We start from the raw sequence: 20,864 nt of genomic DNA on the forward strand, positions 1-20,864 counted from the left end.
CTGACACATCAGTGGCTCTCTTCTCCCGTACCCTCCAGGGCTCCGAAATTCGACAGTCCTCCGTCGAAAAGGAAGCACAAGCCATTGTGGAAGCTGTGCAACATTGGAGGCATTACCTGGCCGGTAGGCGATTCACTCTCCTCACTGACCAACGGTCGGTTGCCTTCATGTTCAATAACACACAGCGGGGCAAGATCAAGAATGACAAGATCCTAAGGTGGAGGATCGAACTCTCCACCTATAATTATGATATCATGTATCGACTTGGGAAGCTCAAAGAGCTCCCAGATGCCCTATCCCGCGGTACATATGCCAGCGCACAAGTAGACCGGCTTCGGGCCCTCCACACTGACCTCTGTCACCCAGGGGTCACCCAATTCTTCCACTTCATCAAGGCCCGCAACCTGCCTTACTCCATCGAGGAGGTCAGGACCATGGCCAGGGTCTGCCAGGTCTGCGCGGAGTGCAAACCTCACTTCTATTGGCCAGACAGAGCACACCTGGTAAAGGCCTCCCGCCCCTTCGAGCGCCTCAGCATCGATTTCAAAGGGCCCCTCCCCTCCACTGACCGTAACGTGTACTTCCTCAACGTCATTGATGAGTACTCACATTTCCCTTTCGCCATCCCGTGCCCTGACATGACCTCTGCCACAGTCATCAAGGCCCTGCAGGGCCTCTTCACCTTGTTCGGTTTCCCCACCGATATCCATAGTGATCGGGGTTCCTCTTTCATAGAGTTCATAGAGTTCATAGAATTTACAGTGCAGAAGGAGGCCATTCGGCCCATCGAGTCTGCACCGGCTCTTGGAAAGAGCACCATCATGAGTGATGAACTGCGTCAGTTCCTGCTTAGCAAGGGCATCGCCTCAAGCAGGACGACCAGCTACAACCACGGGGGAAACGGACAGGTGGAGCGGGAGAACGCGACAGTCTGGAAGGCCGTCCTTCTTGCCCTACGGTCTAGAAGTCTCCCTGTCTCCTGCTGGCAGGAGGTCCTTCCCGATGCGCTCCACTCCATCCGGTCGCTCCTGTGTACCGCCACCAATGTGACCCCTCATGAGAGGATGTTTGTTTTCCCACCTCAGGCGTCTCGCTCCCGTCCTGGCTGACGGTCCCAGGGCCCGTCCTCCGGAAGCATGCGAGGAACCATTAGTCGGATCCACTGGTCGGAAAGGTCCTTCTCCTCCACGCTAACCCCCAATATGCCTACGTGGCACTCCATGACGGGCGGGTGGACACAGTCTCCCTTCAGGATTTGGCACCCACAGGTTCCCTAGTGACCATCACCACTACCCCCGACCCTAAACCGTCTCCCCCCATTGCTACTCATCTACTAAATTGATGGTCCATCACATGTCCTCTATGCTTTCCGATTGACACTTCTTAGGCTGGAGGGACATTTGTGATAAGACATCTGATTCAGCTACTAAATATGCTTTAAGGCTGCAATCCAAGGAAATGAATCAGTTGAAGTTGCTCAACCACCTCACTACTTCAGCTGTTGTTTGCTCTCCCATTGTGGTCATTTATCCACACAGAGTATGTGTCTGTTGGGTTATACTCTGTATTAGCCTTGCATGCTGGAAGTTATTTATTGCTATCTAAACTTCGTTGAAGTCAATATTCATGCTTTTTCAAAACACGTTTTTGTTTTCTAAGTAAAGCATCGGTTGGCATCATTGTATTGATGATAAGTATATTCAAGTATTAATGTACTGGTATTAAACAGTGATACACAGATGTGGGGGTGGAATCCTTACAGACGTTTGTAAAGTGTCAGTCTCAGACTGAACACTGGAGTATAACTCCCCAGTTGCACTTTCTCGCCAAATCTTGAGCCTCTTAGACAAGAAAAGAGCGGGCATGGTTTACTCCTTAACGCTAGCAGGTGGCAGCAACTGGTTCCAAAGAGATCTGGGCACCATCTTTAAAGCACTGTTTCTAACCAGCGCCAGGGTCCCAGGTTCGATTCCCAACTTGGGCCGCTGTCTGTGCGGAGTCTGCACGTTCTCCCTGTGTCTGCGTGGGTTTCCTCCGGGTGCTCCAGTTCCCTCCCACAAGTCCTGAAAGACGTGCTGTTAGTTGAATTGGACATTCTGAATTCTCCCTCCATGTACCTGAACAGTCGCCGGAGTGTGGTGACTAGGGGCTTTTCACAGTAACTTCATTGCAGTGTTACTGTAAGCCTACTGTGACAATAAGTATTATTATTATTATCAGTGCTGCTGCCTAACAGCTCCCATCTCCCATCACAAAGTTATTGTGGGCTCTACCCCAACCCCTGCACATCAATGCAATCCCCCCCAATGGGGTTCCCACTTGGGCCCACTCCTGGCTCTGTGTCAACTTGTCAGTGCCAACCTGTGCTAGGATCAGTGCCAAGGCACTACATGGGTATGTCCCTCAATCCCCCCCCCCCCCCTCCCCCCCGCCCCACCCCCCCGGGGTTATACTTAACTCTGCACCCGAGAGGGACCCCATCGACCGCTTCCCATCTGGCCAACCTATTGTAAACCTCACCAACTTGATGTCACATTGGCACGGTATGAATATATAGCAAGGTGGGATACACGAGCGCGAGGCTGCTAATATTTAAATCGATGCAAATGCATTAAAATGAGGTGTGAATCTTGTGACATCGCTGGCAAAGCGCGGGGAAAATCAGGAAACGTAATCTCTTCAGCGAAAATTGCCTTTCCTGATTCTTGCAGGATTTTCTGCCCTCACTGCCAATCTTGCAGACAACTTACGCAGGTTAAAAATTAAATCTAAAAAATGGTCTGGATTTTGTGGTCAGTGGCGAAGGACTGATAGTCGCCATTCATTACAGCTCCCCACAAATTTATCATGGGCTTTTCAACATCAAGTGATGAATCCTATGAGATTGGATGTTGGAGAGGGGTGACTCACTTGCTATAGGGACATCATTTTGCATTGAGAACTCACCTGGTTGCTGCATGTCGACCTCTGCTTCCGAGACAGCTCTTTCCTCAGCCTCGCCCGCTCGCTCCATCACACTCTGCTCTACAGGGGTCTACACTTGCAGGTGTCGGATTCCCCTGCCGGTTTTCTTGCACTCGCTGTTATTATGGGCCACCTTATACTGGGGGACACATTAAGGCAGAAGTCAGACTTGGTCAAACTATGCGGAGCACCAGAGTTCATTTCACAGCGAGGCATTATCTTTCCCCGTCCTGTGGACATGACCAACTGATATTGTCTGCCCAGGGCCAATATCCTGTAGTGATGCTGGTGCGACCTTCAGAGGGAGGAGGGAGACCTGGGATTGTGGGATGGACTGAAGTACAGTGGGGCTGGAAAGGTACAGTGAAGGGAGGCGGGCAGGGAAAGTGGAGTGAAGGGAGGAGAGACAGGGAAGGTGGAGTGAAGGGAGGAGAGACAGGGGAGGTGGAGTGAAGGGACGAGAGACAGAGGAGGTGGAGTGAAGGGAGGAGGGACTGGGAAGGTGGAGTGAAGGGAGGAGAGGCAGGGAAGGTGAAGTGAAGGGAGGAGAGACAGGGGAGGTGGGGTGAAGGGAGGAGAGGCAGGGAATGTGGAGTGAAGGGAGGAGGGACTGGGAAGGTGGAGTGAAGGGAGGAGAGGCAGGGAAGGTGGAGTGAAGGGAGAAGGGACTGGGAAGGTGGAGTGAAGGGAGGAGAGGCAGGGAAGGTGAAGTGAAGGGAGGAGAGACAGGGCAGGTGGAGTGAAGGGAGGAGGGACAGGGAGGTGGAGTGAAGGGAGGAGAGACAGGGCAGGTGGAGTGAAGGGAGGAGAGACAGGGAAGGTGGAGTGAAGGGAGGAGGGACTGGGAAGGTGGAGTAGGAGAGGCAGGGAAGGTGGAGTGAAGGGAGAAGGGACTGGGAAGGTACAGTGAAGGAGGCGGGGCACGGAAGGTGGAGTGAAGGGAGGAGGGACGGGGAGGTGGAGTGAAGGGAGGAGGGGCAGGGATGGTGTAGTGAAGGTAAGAGGGACAGTGGAGGTGGAGAGAAGGGAGGAGGGACAGGGGAGGTGGAGTGAAGGGAGGAGAGACAGGGGAGGTGGAGTGAATGGAGGAGAGACAGAGGAGGTGGAGTGAAAGGAGGAGGGACTGGGAAGGTACAGTGAAGGGAGGTGGGGCACGGAAGATGGATTGAAGGGAGGAGGGACAGGAGAGGTGGAGTGAAGGGAGGAGGGACAGGGGAGGTGGAGTGAAGGGAGGAGGGACAGGGGTGGAATGAAGGGAGGAGGGACAGGGGACGTGGAGTGAGGGTAGGTGGAGTGAGGGGAGGAGAGACAGGGAAGGTGGAGTGAAGGGAGGAGGGACAGGGGAGGTGGAGTGAGGGGAGGAGAGACAGAGGTGGAGTGAAGGGAGGAGAGACAGGGAAGGTGGAGTGAAAGGAGGAGGGACAGGGGAGGTGGAGTGAAGGGAGGAGGGGCAGGTGAGGTGGAGTGAAGGGAGGAGGGACAGGGGTGGAGTGAAGGGAGGAGGGACAGGGGAGGTGGAGTGAAGGGAGGAGGGACAGAGGTGGAGTGAAGGGAGGAGGGACAGGGGTGAACTGAAGGGAGGAGGGACGGAGAAGGTGGAGTGAAGGGAGGAGGGACAGAGGTGGAGTGAAGGGAGGAGGGACAGGGGAGGTGGAGTGAAGGGAGGAGGGACAGAGGTGGAGTGAAGGGAGGAGGGACAGGGGTGAACTGAAGGGAGGAGGGACAGGGGTGAACTGAAGGGAGGAGGGACGGAGAAGGTGGAGTGAAGGGAGGAGGGACAGGGGTGAACTGAAGGGAGGAGGGACGGAGAAGGTGGAGTGAAGGGAGGAGGGACAGAGGTGAACTGAAGGGAGGAGGGACAGGGGAGGTGGAGTGAAGAGAGGAGGGACAGGGGAGGTGGAGTGAAGGGAGGAGGGACAGAGGTGGAGTGAAGGGAGGAGGGACAGTGGAGGTGGAGTGAAGGGAGGAGGGACGGGGAAGGTGGAGTGAAGGGAGGAGGGACAGGGGAGGTGGAGTGAAGGGAGAAGGGACGGGGAAGGTACAGTGAAGGGAGGAGGGACGGGGAAGGTGAAGTGAAGGGAGGAGGGACGGAGAAGGTGGAGGGAAGGGAGGAGGGACAGAGGTGGAGTGAAGGGAGGAGGGACAGGGGAGGTGGAGTGAAGGGAGGAGGGACAGGGGAAGGTGAAGTGAAGGGAGGAGGGACGGAGAAGGTGGAGGGAAGGGAGGAGGGACAGAGGTGGAGTGAAGGGAGGAGGGACAGTGGAGGTGAAGTGAAGGGAGGAGGGACGGGGAAGGTGGAGTGAAGGGAGGAGGTACAGGGGAGGTGGAGTGAAGGGAGGAGGGACGTGGTGGAGTGAAGGGAGGAGGGACAGGGGAGGTGCAGTGAGGGGAGGAGGGACACGGAAGGTGGAGTGAAGGGAGGAGAGACAGGGCAGGTGGAGTGAAGGGAGGAGGGACTGGGAAGGTGGAGTGAAGGGAGGAGAGGCAGGGAAGGTGGAGTGAAGGGAGAAGGGACTGGGAAGGTACAGTGAAGGAGGCGGGGCACAGAAGGTGGAGTGAAGGGAGGAGGGACAGGGAGGTGGAGTGAAGGGAGGAGGGACAGGGATGGTGTAGTGAAGGGAGGAGGGACAGTGGAGGTGGAGTGAAGGGAGGAGGGACAGGGGAGGTGGAGTGAATGGAGGAGAGACAGGGGAGGTGGAGTGAAGGGAGGAGAGACAGAGGAGGTGGAGTGAAAGGAGGAGGGACTGGGAAGGTACAGTGAAGGGAGGTGGGGCACGGAAGATGGACTGAAGGGAGGAGGGACAGGAGAGGTGGAGTGAAGGGAAGAGGGACGGAGAAGGTGGAGGGAAGGGGGGAGGGACAGAGGTGGAGTGAAGGGAGGAGGGACAGGGGAGGTGGAGTGAAGGGAGGAGGGACGGGGAAGGTGGAGTGAAGGGAGGAGGGACAGGGAAGGTGGAGTGAAGGGAGGAGGTACAGGGGAGGTGGAGTGAAGGGAGGAGGGACGTGGTGGAGTGAAGGGAGGAGGTACAGGGGAGGTGGAGTGAAGGGAGGAGGGACGTGGTGGAGTGAAGGGAGGAGGGACAGGGGAGGTGGAGTGAGGGGAGAAGAGACAGGGGAGGTGCAGTGAGGGGAGGAGGGACACGGAAGGTGGAGTGAAGGGAGGAGAGACAGGGCAGGTGGAGTGAAGGGAGGAGAGACAGGGGAGGTGGAGTGAAGGGAGGAGGGACTGGGAAGGTGGAGTGAAGGGAGGAGAGGCAGGGAAGGTGGAGTGAAGGGAGAAGGGACTGGGAAGGTACAGTGAAGGAGGCGGGGCACAGAAGGTGGAGTGAAGGGAGGAGGGACAGGGAGGTGGAGTGAAGGGAGGAGGGACAGTGGAAGTGGAGTGAAGGGAGGAGGGACAGGGGAGGTGGAGTGAAGGGAGGAGAGACAGGGGAGGTGGAGTGAAGGGAGGAGGGACTGGGAAGGTGGAGTGAAGGGAGGAGAGGCAGGGAAGGTGGAGTGAAGGGAGAAGGGACTGGGAAGGTACAGTGAAGGAGGCGGGGCACAGAAGGTGGAGTGAAGGGAGGAGGGACAGGGAGGTGGAGTGAAGGGAGGAGGGACAGTGGAGGTGGAGTGAAGGGAGGAGGGACAGGGGAGGTGGAGTGAAGGGAGGAGAGACAGGGGAGGTGGAGTGAAGGGAGGACAGACAGAGGAGGTGGAGTGAAAGGAGGAGGGACTGGGAAGGTACAGTGAAGGGAGGTGGGGCACGGAAGATGGACTGAAGGGAGGAGGGACAGGAGAGGTGGAGTGAAGGGAGGAGGGACAGGGGAGGTGGAGTGAAGGGAGGAGGGACAGGGGTGGAGTGAAGGGAGGAGGGACAGGGGATGTGGAGTGAGGGTAGGTGGAGTGAGGGGAGGAGGGACGGGAATGTGGAGTGAAGGGAGGAGGGACGGGGAAGGTGAAGTTAAGGGAAGAGGGACGGAGAAGGTGGAGGGAAGGGAGGAGGGACAGAGGTGGAGTGAAGGGAGGAGGGACACGGAAGGTGGAGTGAAGGGAGGAGAGACCGGGGTGGTGGAGTGAAGGGAGGAGGGACAGGGAGGTGGAGTGAAGGGAGGAGGGACGGGGAAGGGGGAGTGAAGGGAGGAGAGGCAGGGAGGGTGTCTATGCCCCTCATAAATTTGTATACCTCTATCAGGTCGCCCCTCAACCTCCTTCGTTCCAGTGAGAACAAACCGAGTTTATTCAATCGCCCCTCATAGCTTATGCCCTCCATACCAGGCAACAGGGGAGGTGAAGCGAAGGGAGGAGGGACGGGGAAGGTGGAGTGAAGGGAGGAGGGACAGGGAAGGTGGAGTGAAGGGAGGAGGGATGGGGAGGTGGAGTGAAGGGAGGAGGGACAGGGAATGTGGAGTGAAGGGAGGAGGGACGGGGAAGGTGAAGTGAAGGGAGGAGGGACGGAGGAGGTGGAGGGAAGGGAGGAGGGACAGAGGTGGAGTGAAGGGAGGAGGGACAGGGGAGGTGAAGTGAAGGGAGGAGGGACGGGGAAGGTGGAGTGAAGGGAGGAGGGACAGGGAAGGTGGAGTGAAGGGAGGAGGTACAGGGGAGGTGGAGTGAAGGGAGGAGGGACGTGGTGGAGTGAAGGGAGGAGGGACAGGGGAGGTGGAGTGAGGGGAGAAGAGACAGGGAAGGTGGCGTGAAGGGAGGAGGGACAGGGGAGGTGCAGTGAGGGGAGGAGGGACTCGGAAGGTGGAGTGAAGGGAGGAGGGACGAGGAGGTGGAGTGAAGGGAGGAGGGACTGGGGAGGTGGAGCGAAGGGTGGAGGGACAGGGGAAGTTGAGTGAAGGGAGGAGAGACAGGGAAGGTGCAGTGAAGGGAGGAGAGACACGGAAGGTGGAGTGAAGGGAGGAGGGGCACGGAAGGTGGAGTGAAGGGAGGAGGGACAGGGGAGGTGGAGTGAAGGGAGGAGAGACAGGGGAGGTGAAGCGAAGGGAAGAGGGACAGGGGAGGTGGAGTGAAGGGAGGAGGGACAGTGGAGGTGGAGCGAAGGGAGGAGTGACTTTGAAAGTGAAGTGAACGGAGGAGGTGTGGTGGTATGTATTAGGGGTCATGTGGGACTGTGAAGCCGAGATGCTATTGGCTGACAGATCCCGGGTCCTGGTTGGCTGCCGACTCCTGGCTCCGCCCTGAAGGCAGAGTATAAGAACCTGAGCTTCTCCCCGCAGCTTCATTCTGTTGCTGAGCTGCTGGGGACAAGCATCGCTTAATAAAGCCTGGATCGACTTCATCACTTCTCGTCTCTCGTAAGTCATTGTGCGCTACAATGTATTAAGCAAGCTTAAAAGACTATGGAGCTCCGGATCGCCCCGGAATGCCTGCGGATCAGCCCCCACGCAGCGAACTCGGCAGCAGTATGCTTTGAAGGCTTCCTCCGAACGGCCCCCGGCCGGATCACAGAAGACCAGAAAATGCAGGTCCTGCATTCGAGGGTAAGCCCGGAAATTTACCGTCTCATAGAAGACGCAGAGGATTTCCCGATGGCGCTCGCATTGCTGAAGGGCATCTACGTTCGGCCCGTTAACCAGGTCTACGCGCGCCACCAACTCGCGACGAGACGGCAAAGTCCCGGAGAATCGCTAGAAGAATTCTACGCCGCGCTGCTAATTTTGGGACGGGGCTGCAGCTGCCCGCCGATGAATGCAATCGAACACACGGACATGCTAATTCCCGATGCATTTGTGGCAGGTATGAACTCTCCCCAAATCCGCCAAAGACTTTTAGAAAGAGAGTTGCTAGGACTCTCACAGGCACGGGCCCTTGCAGCTTCCCTAGATGTGGCCTCGCAAAACGCCCGCGCCTACGGCCCCGACCGCGCGGCAGCCCCTTGGGCTTCGTGGACCCCCGTCGCGACAATCTCCCCACACACCCCCCCTCGCAAGCTTGCGTGGTTAAAGCGCCAGACCATCCCGGGGGGGCCCGCTGCTATTTCTGCGGACAAGCGAAACACCCCCGGCAGCGCTGCCCGGCCCGCGCAGCTATTTGTAAAAGCTGCGGCAAGAAGGGCCCTTACGCGGCAGTGTGCCGGTCCCGGGGGGGTCGCCACAATCCCCGGAGAAGAACAAGCCCAGCACATCCCAAACGCTCCCCAATCCCATGTGCGACCCGCGGGCGCCGCCATTTTGGGTCCCGGGCACCACGAGGGGAGGATGGCCGCCATCTTGTGACCCCCCAGCCACGTGCGATTCATGGGGGCAGCCATTTTGTCCACCCCCGACCACGTGCGATCCATGGAGGCGGCCATTTTGTACACCCCCGGCCGCGTGCGATTCATGGACGCCACCATCTTGGTTGACAACAAAGGACCCCAGCATCGACGGCTCCACGGGGTCCGAAGAAGACGCCGCGACACTACTACCATGACTGGCTTCGGTGACACTGGATCAATCGCGGCCCCGGACGCTCCAGACGACGACAACAACGGTGCTGGTCAACGGATACGAGACGCCATGCCTGATCGACTCCGGGAGCACTGAAAGTTTTATTCAGCCAGACACGGTAAGACGCTGTTTTCTGACCATCCATCCAAGCACGCAAAAGATTTCCCTAGCTGCAGGATCCCACTCCGTAGAGATCAAAGGGTTCTGCATTGCGAACCTAACGGTACACGGGTGGGAGTTTAAGAACTACAGGCTCTACGTCCTTCCCCAACTCTGCGCGCCCACATTACTGGGATTAGATTTCCAGTGTAACCTGCAGAGCCTAACATTCCAATTCGGCGGCCCAATACCCCCACTCACTATCTGCGGCCTCGCAACTCTCAAGGTTGAACCGCCGTCCTTGTTTGCAAACCTCACCCCGGATTGCAAACCCGTCGCCACTAGGAGCAGACGGTACAGCGCCCAGGACCGGATATTTATTCGGTCTGAAGTCCAGCGGTTGCTGAAGGAAGGCATAATCCAGGCCAGCAATAGTCCCTGGAGAGCCCAGGTGGTAGTAGTAAAGACTGGGGAGAAGCAAAGGATGGTCGTAGACTATAGTCAGACCATCAGCAGGTACACGCAGCTAGATGCGTACCCTCTCCCCCGCATATCCGACATGGTCAATCGGATTGCCCAGTATAAGGTCTTCTCCACCATGGACCTCAAGTCCGCCTACCACCAGCTCCCCATCCGCCCAGGTGACCGCAAGTACACCGCCTTCGAGGCAGACGGGCGTCTATACCACTTCCTAAGGGTTGCATTTGGTGTCACAAACGGGGTCTCGGTCTTCCAACGGGAGATGGACCGAATGGTTGACCAGCACGGGTTGCAGGCCACGTTCCCGTATCTCGACAACGTAACCATCTGCGGCCACGATCAACAGGACCACGACTCCAACCTCCAAAAGTTCCTCCAGACCGCTAACGCCCTGAACCTCACATATAACGAGGAAAAGTGCGTTTTTAGCACAAACCGGTTGGCCATCCTGGGATACGTAGTGCGCAATGGGATAATAGGCCCCGACCCCGAACGCAAGCGCCCCCTTATGGAATTCCCCCTCCCCCACTGCTCCAAAGTCCTGAAACGTTGCCTGGGTTTCTTTTCATATTACGCCCAGTGGGTCCCCCAGTATGCAGATAAGGCCCGCCCGCTAATACAGTCCACTACCTTCCCCCTGTCGACAGGCTCGCCAGGCCTTCAGCCGCATCAAAGCGGATATCGCAAAGGCCACGATGCGCGCCATCGACGAGTCCCTCCCCTTCCAGGTCGAGAGCGACGCATCCGACGTAGCTCTGGCGGCCACCCTTAATCAAGCGGGCAGACCCGTGGCCTTTTTCTCCCGGACCCTCCACGCCTCAGAAATCCGCCACTCCTCAGTGGAAAAGGAAGCCCAAGCCATAGTGGAAGCTGTGCGACATTGGAGGCATTACCTGGCCGGCAGGAGATTCACTCTCCTCACAGACCAACAGTCGGTAGCCTTCATGTTCGATAATGCACAGCGGGGCAAAATTAAAAATAACAAGATCTTAAGGTGGAGGATCGAGCTCTCCACCTTCAACTATGAGATCTTGTATCGTCCTGGAAAGCTGAACGAGCCGTCCGATGCCCTATCCCGCGGCACATGTGCCAACGCACAAATAGACCGCCTCCAAGCCCTCCACGAGGACCTCTGCCACCCGGGGGTCACTCGATTCTACCATTTCGTAAAGTCCCGCAACCTCCCCTACTCTGTGGAGGAGGTCCGTACAGTCACCAGGAACTGCCACATCTGCGCAGAGTGCAAACCGCACTTTTTCAGGCCGGATAGAGCGCACCTGATCAAGGCTTCCCGCCCCTTTGAACGCCTCAGTTTGGATTTCAAAGGGCCCCTCCCCTCCACCGACTGCAACGCATACTTCCTGAACGTGGTGGACGAGTACTCTCGTTTCCCCTTCGCCATCCCCTGCCCCGACATGACAGTGGCCACAGTCATTAAAGCCCTTGGCACCATATTCACACTGTTCGGTTGCCCCGCGTATATCCATAGCGACAGTGGGTGCTCATGAGTGACGAGCTGCGCCAGTTCCTGCTCAGCAAGGGCATGGCCTCGAGCAGGACGACCAGCTACAACCCCCGGGGGAATGGGCAAGTAGAGAGGGAGAACGGCACGGTATGGAAGACCGTCCTACTGGCCCTACGGTCCAGGGATCTCCCAGTTTCCCGGTGGCAGGAGGTCCTCCCGGACGCTCTCCACTCCATCCGGTCGCTGCTGTGTACCACCACTAACCAAACGCCTCATGAGCGCCTCCTTGTCTTCCCCAGGAAGTCCTCGTCCGGAACGTCGCTGCCGACCTGGCTGGCGGCCCCAGGACCCATCTTGCTCCGGAAACATGTGCGGGCGCACAAATCGGACCCGTTGGTCGAGAGGGTTCACCTTCTCCACGCGAACCCGCAGTACGCCTACGTGGCGTACCCCGACGGCCGACAGGACACAGTCTCCCTGCGGGACCTGGCGCCCGCCGGCAACACACACACCCCCCCGACACCGTTCATCCCCTCCCTGCCACCGGCGCACCCCGCGACCGCCCCCTTCCCGGGGGGATCGGTCCTCCTCCCGTGCCCGCCCAGGAGTAAAACAGGAACAAACACCGAAACGCTCCCGGAGACGACAACGCCTGAGCAAGCACCTGCACCACCACCGGGGCTGAGGCGATCGACGAGGAAGACCAGACCGCCCGCTCGACTCGTGGAATCCGCGTGACACCAAGAATGTTGTTGTAAAAAAAAAAAAAAAAAATTTTTTTTGCTAATATTGTAAACAGTTCGCACAAACTTGTACATAGCCCAGTGTAGGGCTAAGACTGTAGTAACACTGTCCAAAATTTTCCTTCAAGGGCCAGCCTTGTAAACCCCTACCACCATGCGAACTACCACCCCGCCGGGTTCCTTTTTCACAAGGGGTGCATGTGGTGGTATGTACTAGGGGTCATGTGAGACTGTGAAGCCGAGATGCTATTGGCTGACAGATCCCGGGTCCTGGTTGGCTGCCGACTCTGGCTCCGCCCTGAAGGCGGAGTATAAGAACCCGAGCTTCTCCCCGCAGCTTCATTCTGTTGCTGAGCTGCTGGGGACAAGCACCGCTTAATAAAGCCTGGATCGACTTCATCACTTCTCGTCTCTCGTAAGTCATTGTGCGCTACAGGAGGTACACGGAAGGTGGAGTGAAGGGAGGAGGGACTGGGAAGGTGGAGTGAAGGGAGGAGAGACTGGGAAGGTGGATTGAACGGAAGAGGGACAGGGGTGTGGTGAAGGGAGGAGGGACAGGGGAGGTGGAGTGAAGGGAGGAGGGACTGGAAAAGTGGACTGAAGGGAGGAGGGACAGGGTGTTGGGTTATGTACTCTGGGATAACATGTTGTGGCATATATTAACATATTTACAAGCGGTGGCATATGTGAACGTATTACCCGACTTACTCACTCTTCCAACTTCTTCCATCGGGCAGGATGTACAGAAGTCTGAGAACACGCACGAACAGACTCAAAAACAGCTTCTTCCCCACAGTTACCAGACTCCTAAATGACCCATTGCCCTATTATGTATTTTCTTTTATTCCCTTTTCTTCTCATGTACTTAATGATCTGTTGAGCTGCTCGCAGAAAAATACTTTTCACTGTACCTCGGTACACGTGACAATAAACAAATCCAATCCAATCCAATCCAATTTGCATGAAAAAGACAGCTGTCTAATGTGAGAAAACAGAACGTAGCAAACAAAACAAATGCTCCCAAGTCCAGTCTCTGGGGCTTGCGTCTGATCCTTGTCGACTGCCGGAGAGGTGGTGGTGGAGACGACGGTGCCTTGACAGGCAGGATGGAAGCCTGACTGCAGGCCTTGTAGTTCGAGGTATCAGGAGGTGGCAAAACAATGGACGGAAATGGAGAAGAAAGCGGTTGCGGGCAGGCAACTTTGCGCCGTGCCCGCCTGTTACATCGCACGACAGAACCATCAGCCAAACATACAACATACGAGCGGGGCGTAGCCTGTCAAACAACGACAGCTGGAGCAGACCAGCCACCATCCGGTATCGTGATCCTGGCAGTGTCTGCCGTGGATAACACGGGCAAATCGGTGGCATGAGCATCATAGCCCTGCTTTTGCTGGTTTCGGAGCTGCTGCACCTTCTGCAACACCGGGAGGTGATCCAGGTTGGGCAAGTGTATGGCTGGAAGTGTCGTCCGCAGAATCCACAGCGAGGATGGATTGAATTTGTGATGAGTTGGATGTGGCATATTCACATTTGGCAAGGATGCCCACACAGTAGGCGGAGTCCAGGCATTCTCCCTCTGGATCCGTTGTGCTGCCAGGATCAGAATCCTGTAATCGTTGTTGCACACTCTGAACGCGCCGTCGTCGGAATTGGGAATGCTGGCCCCTGACTGGTGGTGCAGAGCTGCACAAGGCTGCATAGTGCCCAGGCTTCCCGCAGTTTAAACATCGCCTGCCTCTTGCAGGGCAGTGTTCCTTTAAGTGGGCATTGCCGCAGTTTGGGCACGTCATGACGTCGGCGGCCTGGCACTCCGCCGTCATCGCACACGCACAGTACGGGTGTCGGCCGCTTCGTTATCCCGTTCGCATCGCGCATGCGTGGGCCCATGGGAAAAGCGCGCAAAATGGCCGTTTTCATCAATGCTGAGGCGCTGCATCCGGGAGATGGCCTGCACACTCTCTGCCTCGTGGGAGGCCAGTTTCTCATTTTCAGCCGATTTGTACTGGGCATAGCGATTTTTGGCGTGCTCATGCACTGTGCATGTTTCAATCGCGACTGGCAGGGTCATATGTTTGATTTTCGGTAGCTGCTCTCCCAGAGGATCAGAGTGAACTCCAGAAACGATTTGGTCTCTAATCATGGAGTCAGCAATATCATCAAAGTTAAAGGACAGCGCTAGCAGGCGGAGGTTAGTTAAGAAGGAGTTGAAAGATTCATCTTTACCTTGTAGACACTGTTTAAATATGTAGCGCTCGAAGATTTAATTGGTGTCCACATCACAGCGACTGTCAAACTTGTCCAGGATGCTTTGAAACTTTGTCTTGTCCTGGCCTTCGGTGAAGTGAAAAGAGTTGAATAGTTCGATGGCTTGATCACCCGCTGTTGAGAGGAGAAGCGCAATCGTCCTTGTATCAGACACACCCACGAGGTCTGAAGCTTCGATGTACAGCAGAAACTTTTGCTTGAATGTCCGCCAGTTGGCACTGAGATTGCCGGAGGTCCTGAGCTGGTGAGGAGCCTGAATCTTCTCCATGGTGCCAGGGTACATTCGCTGGTCGGCACGGAACGGACTGAGGTAAACCACCTAGATTAAGCAGTCTCCTGGTAGCATCTTGTGTTATGTACTCTGGGATAACACAGGCTGCAACTGGATGCAGCTTTAACCAAAAGATTCTCCAGACCTTGAAGTTAGTTCAGTCTGATTTATTGAACCAGTAGCACAGTTCGCACAGTTCTCTATGAGTTCGACTCTCTCCTAACTTAAGTGTGGTTACTCTGTCTGACTGAACCAGACTAGCTCTTAGCCACGTGCTAGAGGTGTGATACTGTACATACACCCTGACTCACTCTGTAGATGTTCATCAGTGGAAAGAGGCGGCGTGTGAGTGCCTCGTGCCTTTTATAGTGAGATACCACCCCTGAGTGTCCTGCCTGCTCATTGATCATGTCCTGTTCTCTGTGTTCATTAGCTGCCTGTCTGTGCCTGTCTGTACATCATTATCTGCATGCCTGCATATCATGACACAGGGAAGGTGGAGTGAAGGGCGGAGGGACAGGCGAGGTGGAGGGAAGGGAAGAGAGACAGGGAAGGTGCAGTGAAGGGAGGAGAGACAGGGAAGGTGCAGTGAAGGGAGGAGAGACACGGAAGGTGAAGTGAAGGGAGGAGGGACACGGAAGGTGGAGTGAAGGGAGGAGGGACACGGAAGGTGGAGTGAAGGGAGGAGGGACACGGAAGGTGGAGTGAAGGGAGGAGGGACACGGAAGGTGGAGTGAAGGGAGGAGAGACAGGGAAGGTAGAGTGAAGGGAGGAGAGACAGGGAAGGTACAGTGAAGGTGTGAGCGAGTTTTGGGAAGGGGGCACCACTTGGAAGGGGGTGGGGTGGTGGGGAGAGTATGGAGAGGTGGGGCAGGGCTGCAGGGCTGCCTGCGGCCAGGCCCCTTAGTCTGCAAATCGGGAGGTGATGGGGCTGTCCTGTGTGCGGCGGCCCTGGAGCACTCATTGGGCGGCCTCCCCTGCCAGCCCACGCTCTACGGCCGGTTCTTCCTGGACATCGTCCGCATCCTCCTCGTCAGCTGAGGCCTGATGTTCTTCCTCCTCCTCCAGCATGTCCTCCTTCTGAAATGAAAAATGAAATTCGCTTATTGTCACAAGTTGGCTTCAAATGAAGTTACTGTGAAACGTCCCGAGTCGCCACATTCCGGCGCCTGTTCGGGGAGGCTGGTACGGGATGCACAATGTTGTGCGGGATGCAGCAGGCCAGCACGGTGTTTGAGATGCTCCTGGGGCTGTATTGGCCGGAGCATGGCCAGATATCGGGAGCACCTTTTGAGGACACCGATGCACCGCTCAATTACACTGCCGGTTGCTGCATAGGAGTCGTTAGAGCGAGTCTCTGCATCAGTCTGGGGCCAGTCTGGATGGATCGTAAACAAGACCTCAGCGGGTAACCCTTGTCACCCAGAGCCAACCACCCACCCGAGGGAGAGCCTCAAAGGTGCCGGGAACTGACGAATGCACCAGGATGTATACGTCATGCCCACTGCCTAGGTATCGGCCGCAGATGCGCATGATGTCCAGCTGATGGTCACCCACCAACTGCACATTCAGGCAGTGGAACCCCTTCCTATTGATGAAGGACACCCCCTGATGAAGCGGTGCTCGTAGGGGGACATCGATCACCCCCTGACCAGCATTCCAATCTGCTGGGACTGTTCCAGAATCAACATAATTCTGGATGGAGAAACCTCCCTACAAGGACATTAGTCCCAGTCTTGTTTAGGTGTGCAGGTCCCATCTTCCCCAGTTCTGAACCCAGTGCCTCAGGCATCTAAAGCCCTTCCCCCTGCTTCATTTCTCCAGCCATGAGTGGGTGTACAAGTGCGGTGGGTAAGGGGGGTGGTCTTGCCCCTCCCTAACTCTAATCTCCTGCAGCCCCGCTGAGTTAGCTGCACTCTTCAGGTTCAGGCTTCTTGGATATCACTGGTTTTAATTGCTCAATATTTGTGTCTTCAGCTGCCAATAGCCTTAAGCTGTGGAACTCCATCCCTAAATCCCTCCATCGCTCAACAATCCTTTCCTCTTTTAAGATGCGCTTTAAAACCTAAGGGCAAGATCTGTCGGCTGTTCGCGCCAGCGGGATCTTCCCGTCCCCCTGATAGCACACCCCCACCGCAGGTTTCCCAACGGCATGGGAAGTCCCATTGACAAAGGCAGGACCAGAAGGTCCCGCCTCTGGACAATGTCGGGCTGCCCCCAGACATCTAGAATCAAGCCACAGGGAGGTCAGAGAATCTCACACTGCATCTTTGATCGAAGGTTTTGTCATCCGTTAGGAAAGAGTTAATATTCTTGAGTACTTTAGTTGGAATTGGGGTTTTAATTGTTTAATAGATTGCACTTATTGTTTAATAGACTGCACCAATATATAAAGGGGATCCAGGTGGCACTGTTTTGTGTTGGAGAAGTGATTACTGAACACGATACACTTGGAGTCGAAGAAGTCGGACTTGTTGCCTCGTCCTTATAATAGATTACCATGGAAGCTTAACATCATTCCTGATATGTTTTGGTATCCAAGCTGCTATATAACACAGCTGTGAAGCATCTTGGGACATTTTGTGGGCAGCACGGTAGCATTGTGGATAGCACAATTGCTTCACAGCTCCAGGGTCCCAGGTTCGATTCCAGCTTGGGTCACTGTCTGTGCGGAGTCTGCACATCCTCCCCGTGTCTGCATGGGTTTTCTCCGGGTGCTCCGGTTTCCTCCCACAGTCCAAAGATGTGCAGGTTAGGTGGATTGGCCATGATGAATTGCCCTTAGTGTCCAAAATTGTCCTTAGTGTTGGGTGGGGTTACTGGGTTATGGGGATAGGGTGGAGGTGTTGACCTTGGGTGGGGTGCTCTTTCCAAGAGCCGGTGCAGACTCGATGGGTTGAATGGCCTCCTTCTGCACTGTAAATTCTATGAATTACGTCAAAGGTTGTTTTGATGTTTGTATTGGCAGGTATTTTGTGTACTGTCGCAGGGTAGAATGGCCACCCATAGAGTTGAAAAATCTTGGGGTCATTTTCCATGTGCTTTATTTGTTTCGAAATTGCATGTGGAATAAAATGCTAATGGCTACTTTACACCTCCAGGTGGCTTTATCAAAGAAACATTTTTTACAATGTCAAATCTAATTAATTTGCCATGTAAATCATTCTGCAAAAATCAATCTTTTGAAAGTATTCAGGCAACCATATGTTCTAAAAATGACAAACTTGATTCAGCTACTTCGAATTCAAACGTTTTGGGGGATTCAGTTTTTCCTGTCAGTGTTGGTTGTGTATGTGTGGTGGGGGGTGGTCTATGGAGGGAATTCCTTCAGGCAGGGGGCCCCTGTGGGGGAGATCCCCCTATTGCAGGGGACCCTGTAGAGGGTTCTCCTGGGGGGGTCAGGTCACCCCCGTTCTTGGGCGTAGGGTGGGGCACCCAGGCAGTCCAGGGTGGGGGGCCGCCGTGCAGTGGAAGGGTGGTCAAGGCCGATTTGCGGTGACGGGGGGGGGGGGGTGTTGGTTTTGTTCGAATTTGTGGTATGGGTGGGCGATCGGGGCTGATTTGCGGTGCGAGGGAGTTTCAGGGTCGATTTGAGGTGCGGGGGATATTGGGCCAGTTTGCAGTGGTGGGGGGATTCGGGGCCAACTTGAGATGTGGTGGGGGTCGGGGCCAATTTGCAGTGGGGTGTGAGTTCAGGGCTGCTTTGTGGTGAGGGGGATTGCCGGTCGCGGGACTCCGCTATTTGCCCACCCACTCAAGATGGTGGCCCGATATCGGGATTCCCCTGGGAATAAATTTGCATGGCATGGAACACTGAATTGCATCCTGCTTTATGACCACAAGGGGATCGTAAAACTAGTGCAATTCAGCTCCGGCAGGAGAACATAGAACGGAATTTAATTAATTGGGAACAAAGTCTCAAAGTGAGCACGTTTAGCTGCCGCTTTCCCCGCGCTGGCAGAACCGAGAAACAGAACGCTATAAAATGGCTCCCAGGTTAGATAGAGGACCGCAACGGAGGATGCGTGTCCAAGGCCGCACATAGCCTCGTTTTGTGTACTGAGGAGCTCCGCTCGCCGAAACTCCTCAGTGCCGCGAGAGATCGGGACGCCATTTTTAAATGCCCCCGAAGTGATCCCTGACAACCTCCAAGCCCCAACGCACTATGGAAGGGTCCCTGGGCTCCTCTGCAACCTCTCAACACCTGCGGAGGGCACCCTTGACCTGATCGCCACCACACAAAAATGCCAGCTTGGCACATTGGCACCTAGGTGGCACTACCAGGGTGCCTAGGTGGCACAAGCAGTGCCAGGGTACCACCCTGCCCAGCGGGCATGCACCTGGGGACTTCTGAGCCCCTGGCAGATCCCTACGAGTGCCATTCTGCCTGGTCCCCGTTTGTGGACACCAGTACTGAACGCACTTGTCCGAGGTCTCCGAGGCAAAGGGGATAGATCCCAGTGCCTCAGGTACCTTGGGCAACTGCTCATTAAAGTGAGACCAGCTGACTCGCTTTAATATGCAGATTTGCCCGAGAGTGATGCCACCCAGAATGGCGGGATTTACATCGCAATGTCTTGCGAGATCGCATTAGTTCTCGCGAGGCATTGCAAGCTGGGTAGATTCGGGGAGCGGCTTCTATCGGCCATGCTGCACCGTGGTGCGCTGCCTTTCGGGCACATCATTGTCGTTCAATTGCGCCCATAGTCTCCCAAACGGAGAATCCCACCCAGCCTTTTACAGCTGTCAAAGATTTGAGGAAAAATCATTATTTGCAGGTTTTTGAAATATGTCAGGAGGAGTAAAAAGATAGACCTCTTTTCAGGTATTTCTTTGCAAATTCACTAAGCAGTAAAGCAATGTTATAATCTTTGGGGCAAGAGGAGTCAGTTAGGAGGTAGCTGGCGATCTTATTGCCCTCGAATTACATGCCAATTGTAGAGGAAATGATGTTTCAGGAAGAACTTTGAAAAATGCTAGGTTATAGTAATTACCAGTGTGATTATTCGTCCTTTGACTGGCTTGCATTTCTTTCATTTGTTCAGACGATGTGGGCATCACTGGTAAACCATCATTTTTTGGCCATTCCTAATTGCCTTTGAGAAGGTGGGCTACCTTCGTGGACCCCTGCAGTCCGTGTGCTGTTATGTAGGGCCTTTCAGCATAAGCGTTCCACTGCACTTGCTGCCCATGTTTTTTCTCGGTGGTAGAGGTCACAGGGTTGGAAGCTGCTGTCGGGAGAAGCTTGGCGAGTTTTTATAGTGCATCATATAGATGGATGCACCACAATGCATCGGTGGTGGAGGAAATGAACAGTTAAGATGGGGCGCTGATTAAGTGGGCTGCATTATCCTGGATGATGTTAAGCTTCTTGAGTGTTACTCTTACTTGTTCTGACCTATATGCTACTCCAGAAGCCCAGCAATGTAATGGAACCTACGAGGGAACAAGCGGTCCTAGATCCGGTCCTGTGTAATGAGACAGGATTGATTAATGATCTCATAGTAAGGGATCCTCTCAGAAGGAGCGATCACAATATGGTGGAATTTTAAATACAGATGGTGGGTGAGAAGGTAAAATCAAACACTAGTGTTTTGTGCTTAAACAAAGGAGATTACAATGGGATGAGAGAATAGCTAGCTAAGGTAGACTGGGAGCAAAGACATTATGATGAAACAGTTGAGGAATGGTGGAGAACCTTCCAAGCGATTTTTCACAGTGCTCAGCAAAGGTTTATACCAACAAAAAGGAAGGACGGTAGAAAGAGGGAAAATCGATTGTGGATATCTGAGGAAATAAGGGAGAGTATCAAATTGGAGGAAAAAGTGGCAAAGATTAGTAGGAGACTAGAGGCCTGGGAAATCTTTAGGGGGTAACAGAAAGCTACTAAAAAACCTATAAAGAAGAGTAAGATAGATTATGAGAGTAAACTTGTTCAGAATATAAAAACAGATAGTAAAAGTTTCTACAAATATATAAAACAAAAAAGAGTGGCGAAGGTAAATATTGGTCCTTTAGAGGATGAGAAGGGAGATTTAATAATGGGAGATGAGGAAATGGCTGAGGAACTGAACAGGTTTTTTGGGTCGGTCTTCACAGTGGAAGACACAAAAACATGCCAGTGACTGGCGGAAATGAGGCGATGACAGGTGAGGACCTTC

The sequence above is a fragment of the Scyliorhinus torazame genome, chromosome 13 (genome assembly GCF_047496885.1).
Source record: "Scyliorhinus torazame isolate Kashiwa2021f chromosome 13, sScyTor2.1, whole genome shotgun sequence".
Taxonomy (NCBI): Eukaryota; Metazoa; Chordata; class Chondrichthyes; order Carcharhiniformes; family Scyliorhinidae; genus Scyliorhinus; species Scyliorhinus torazame.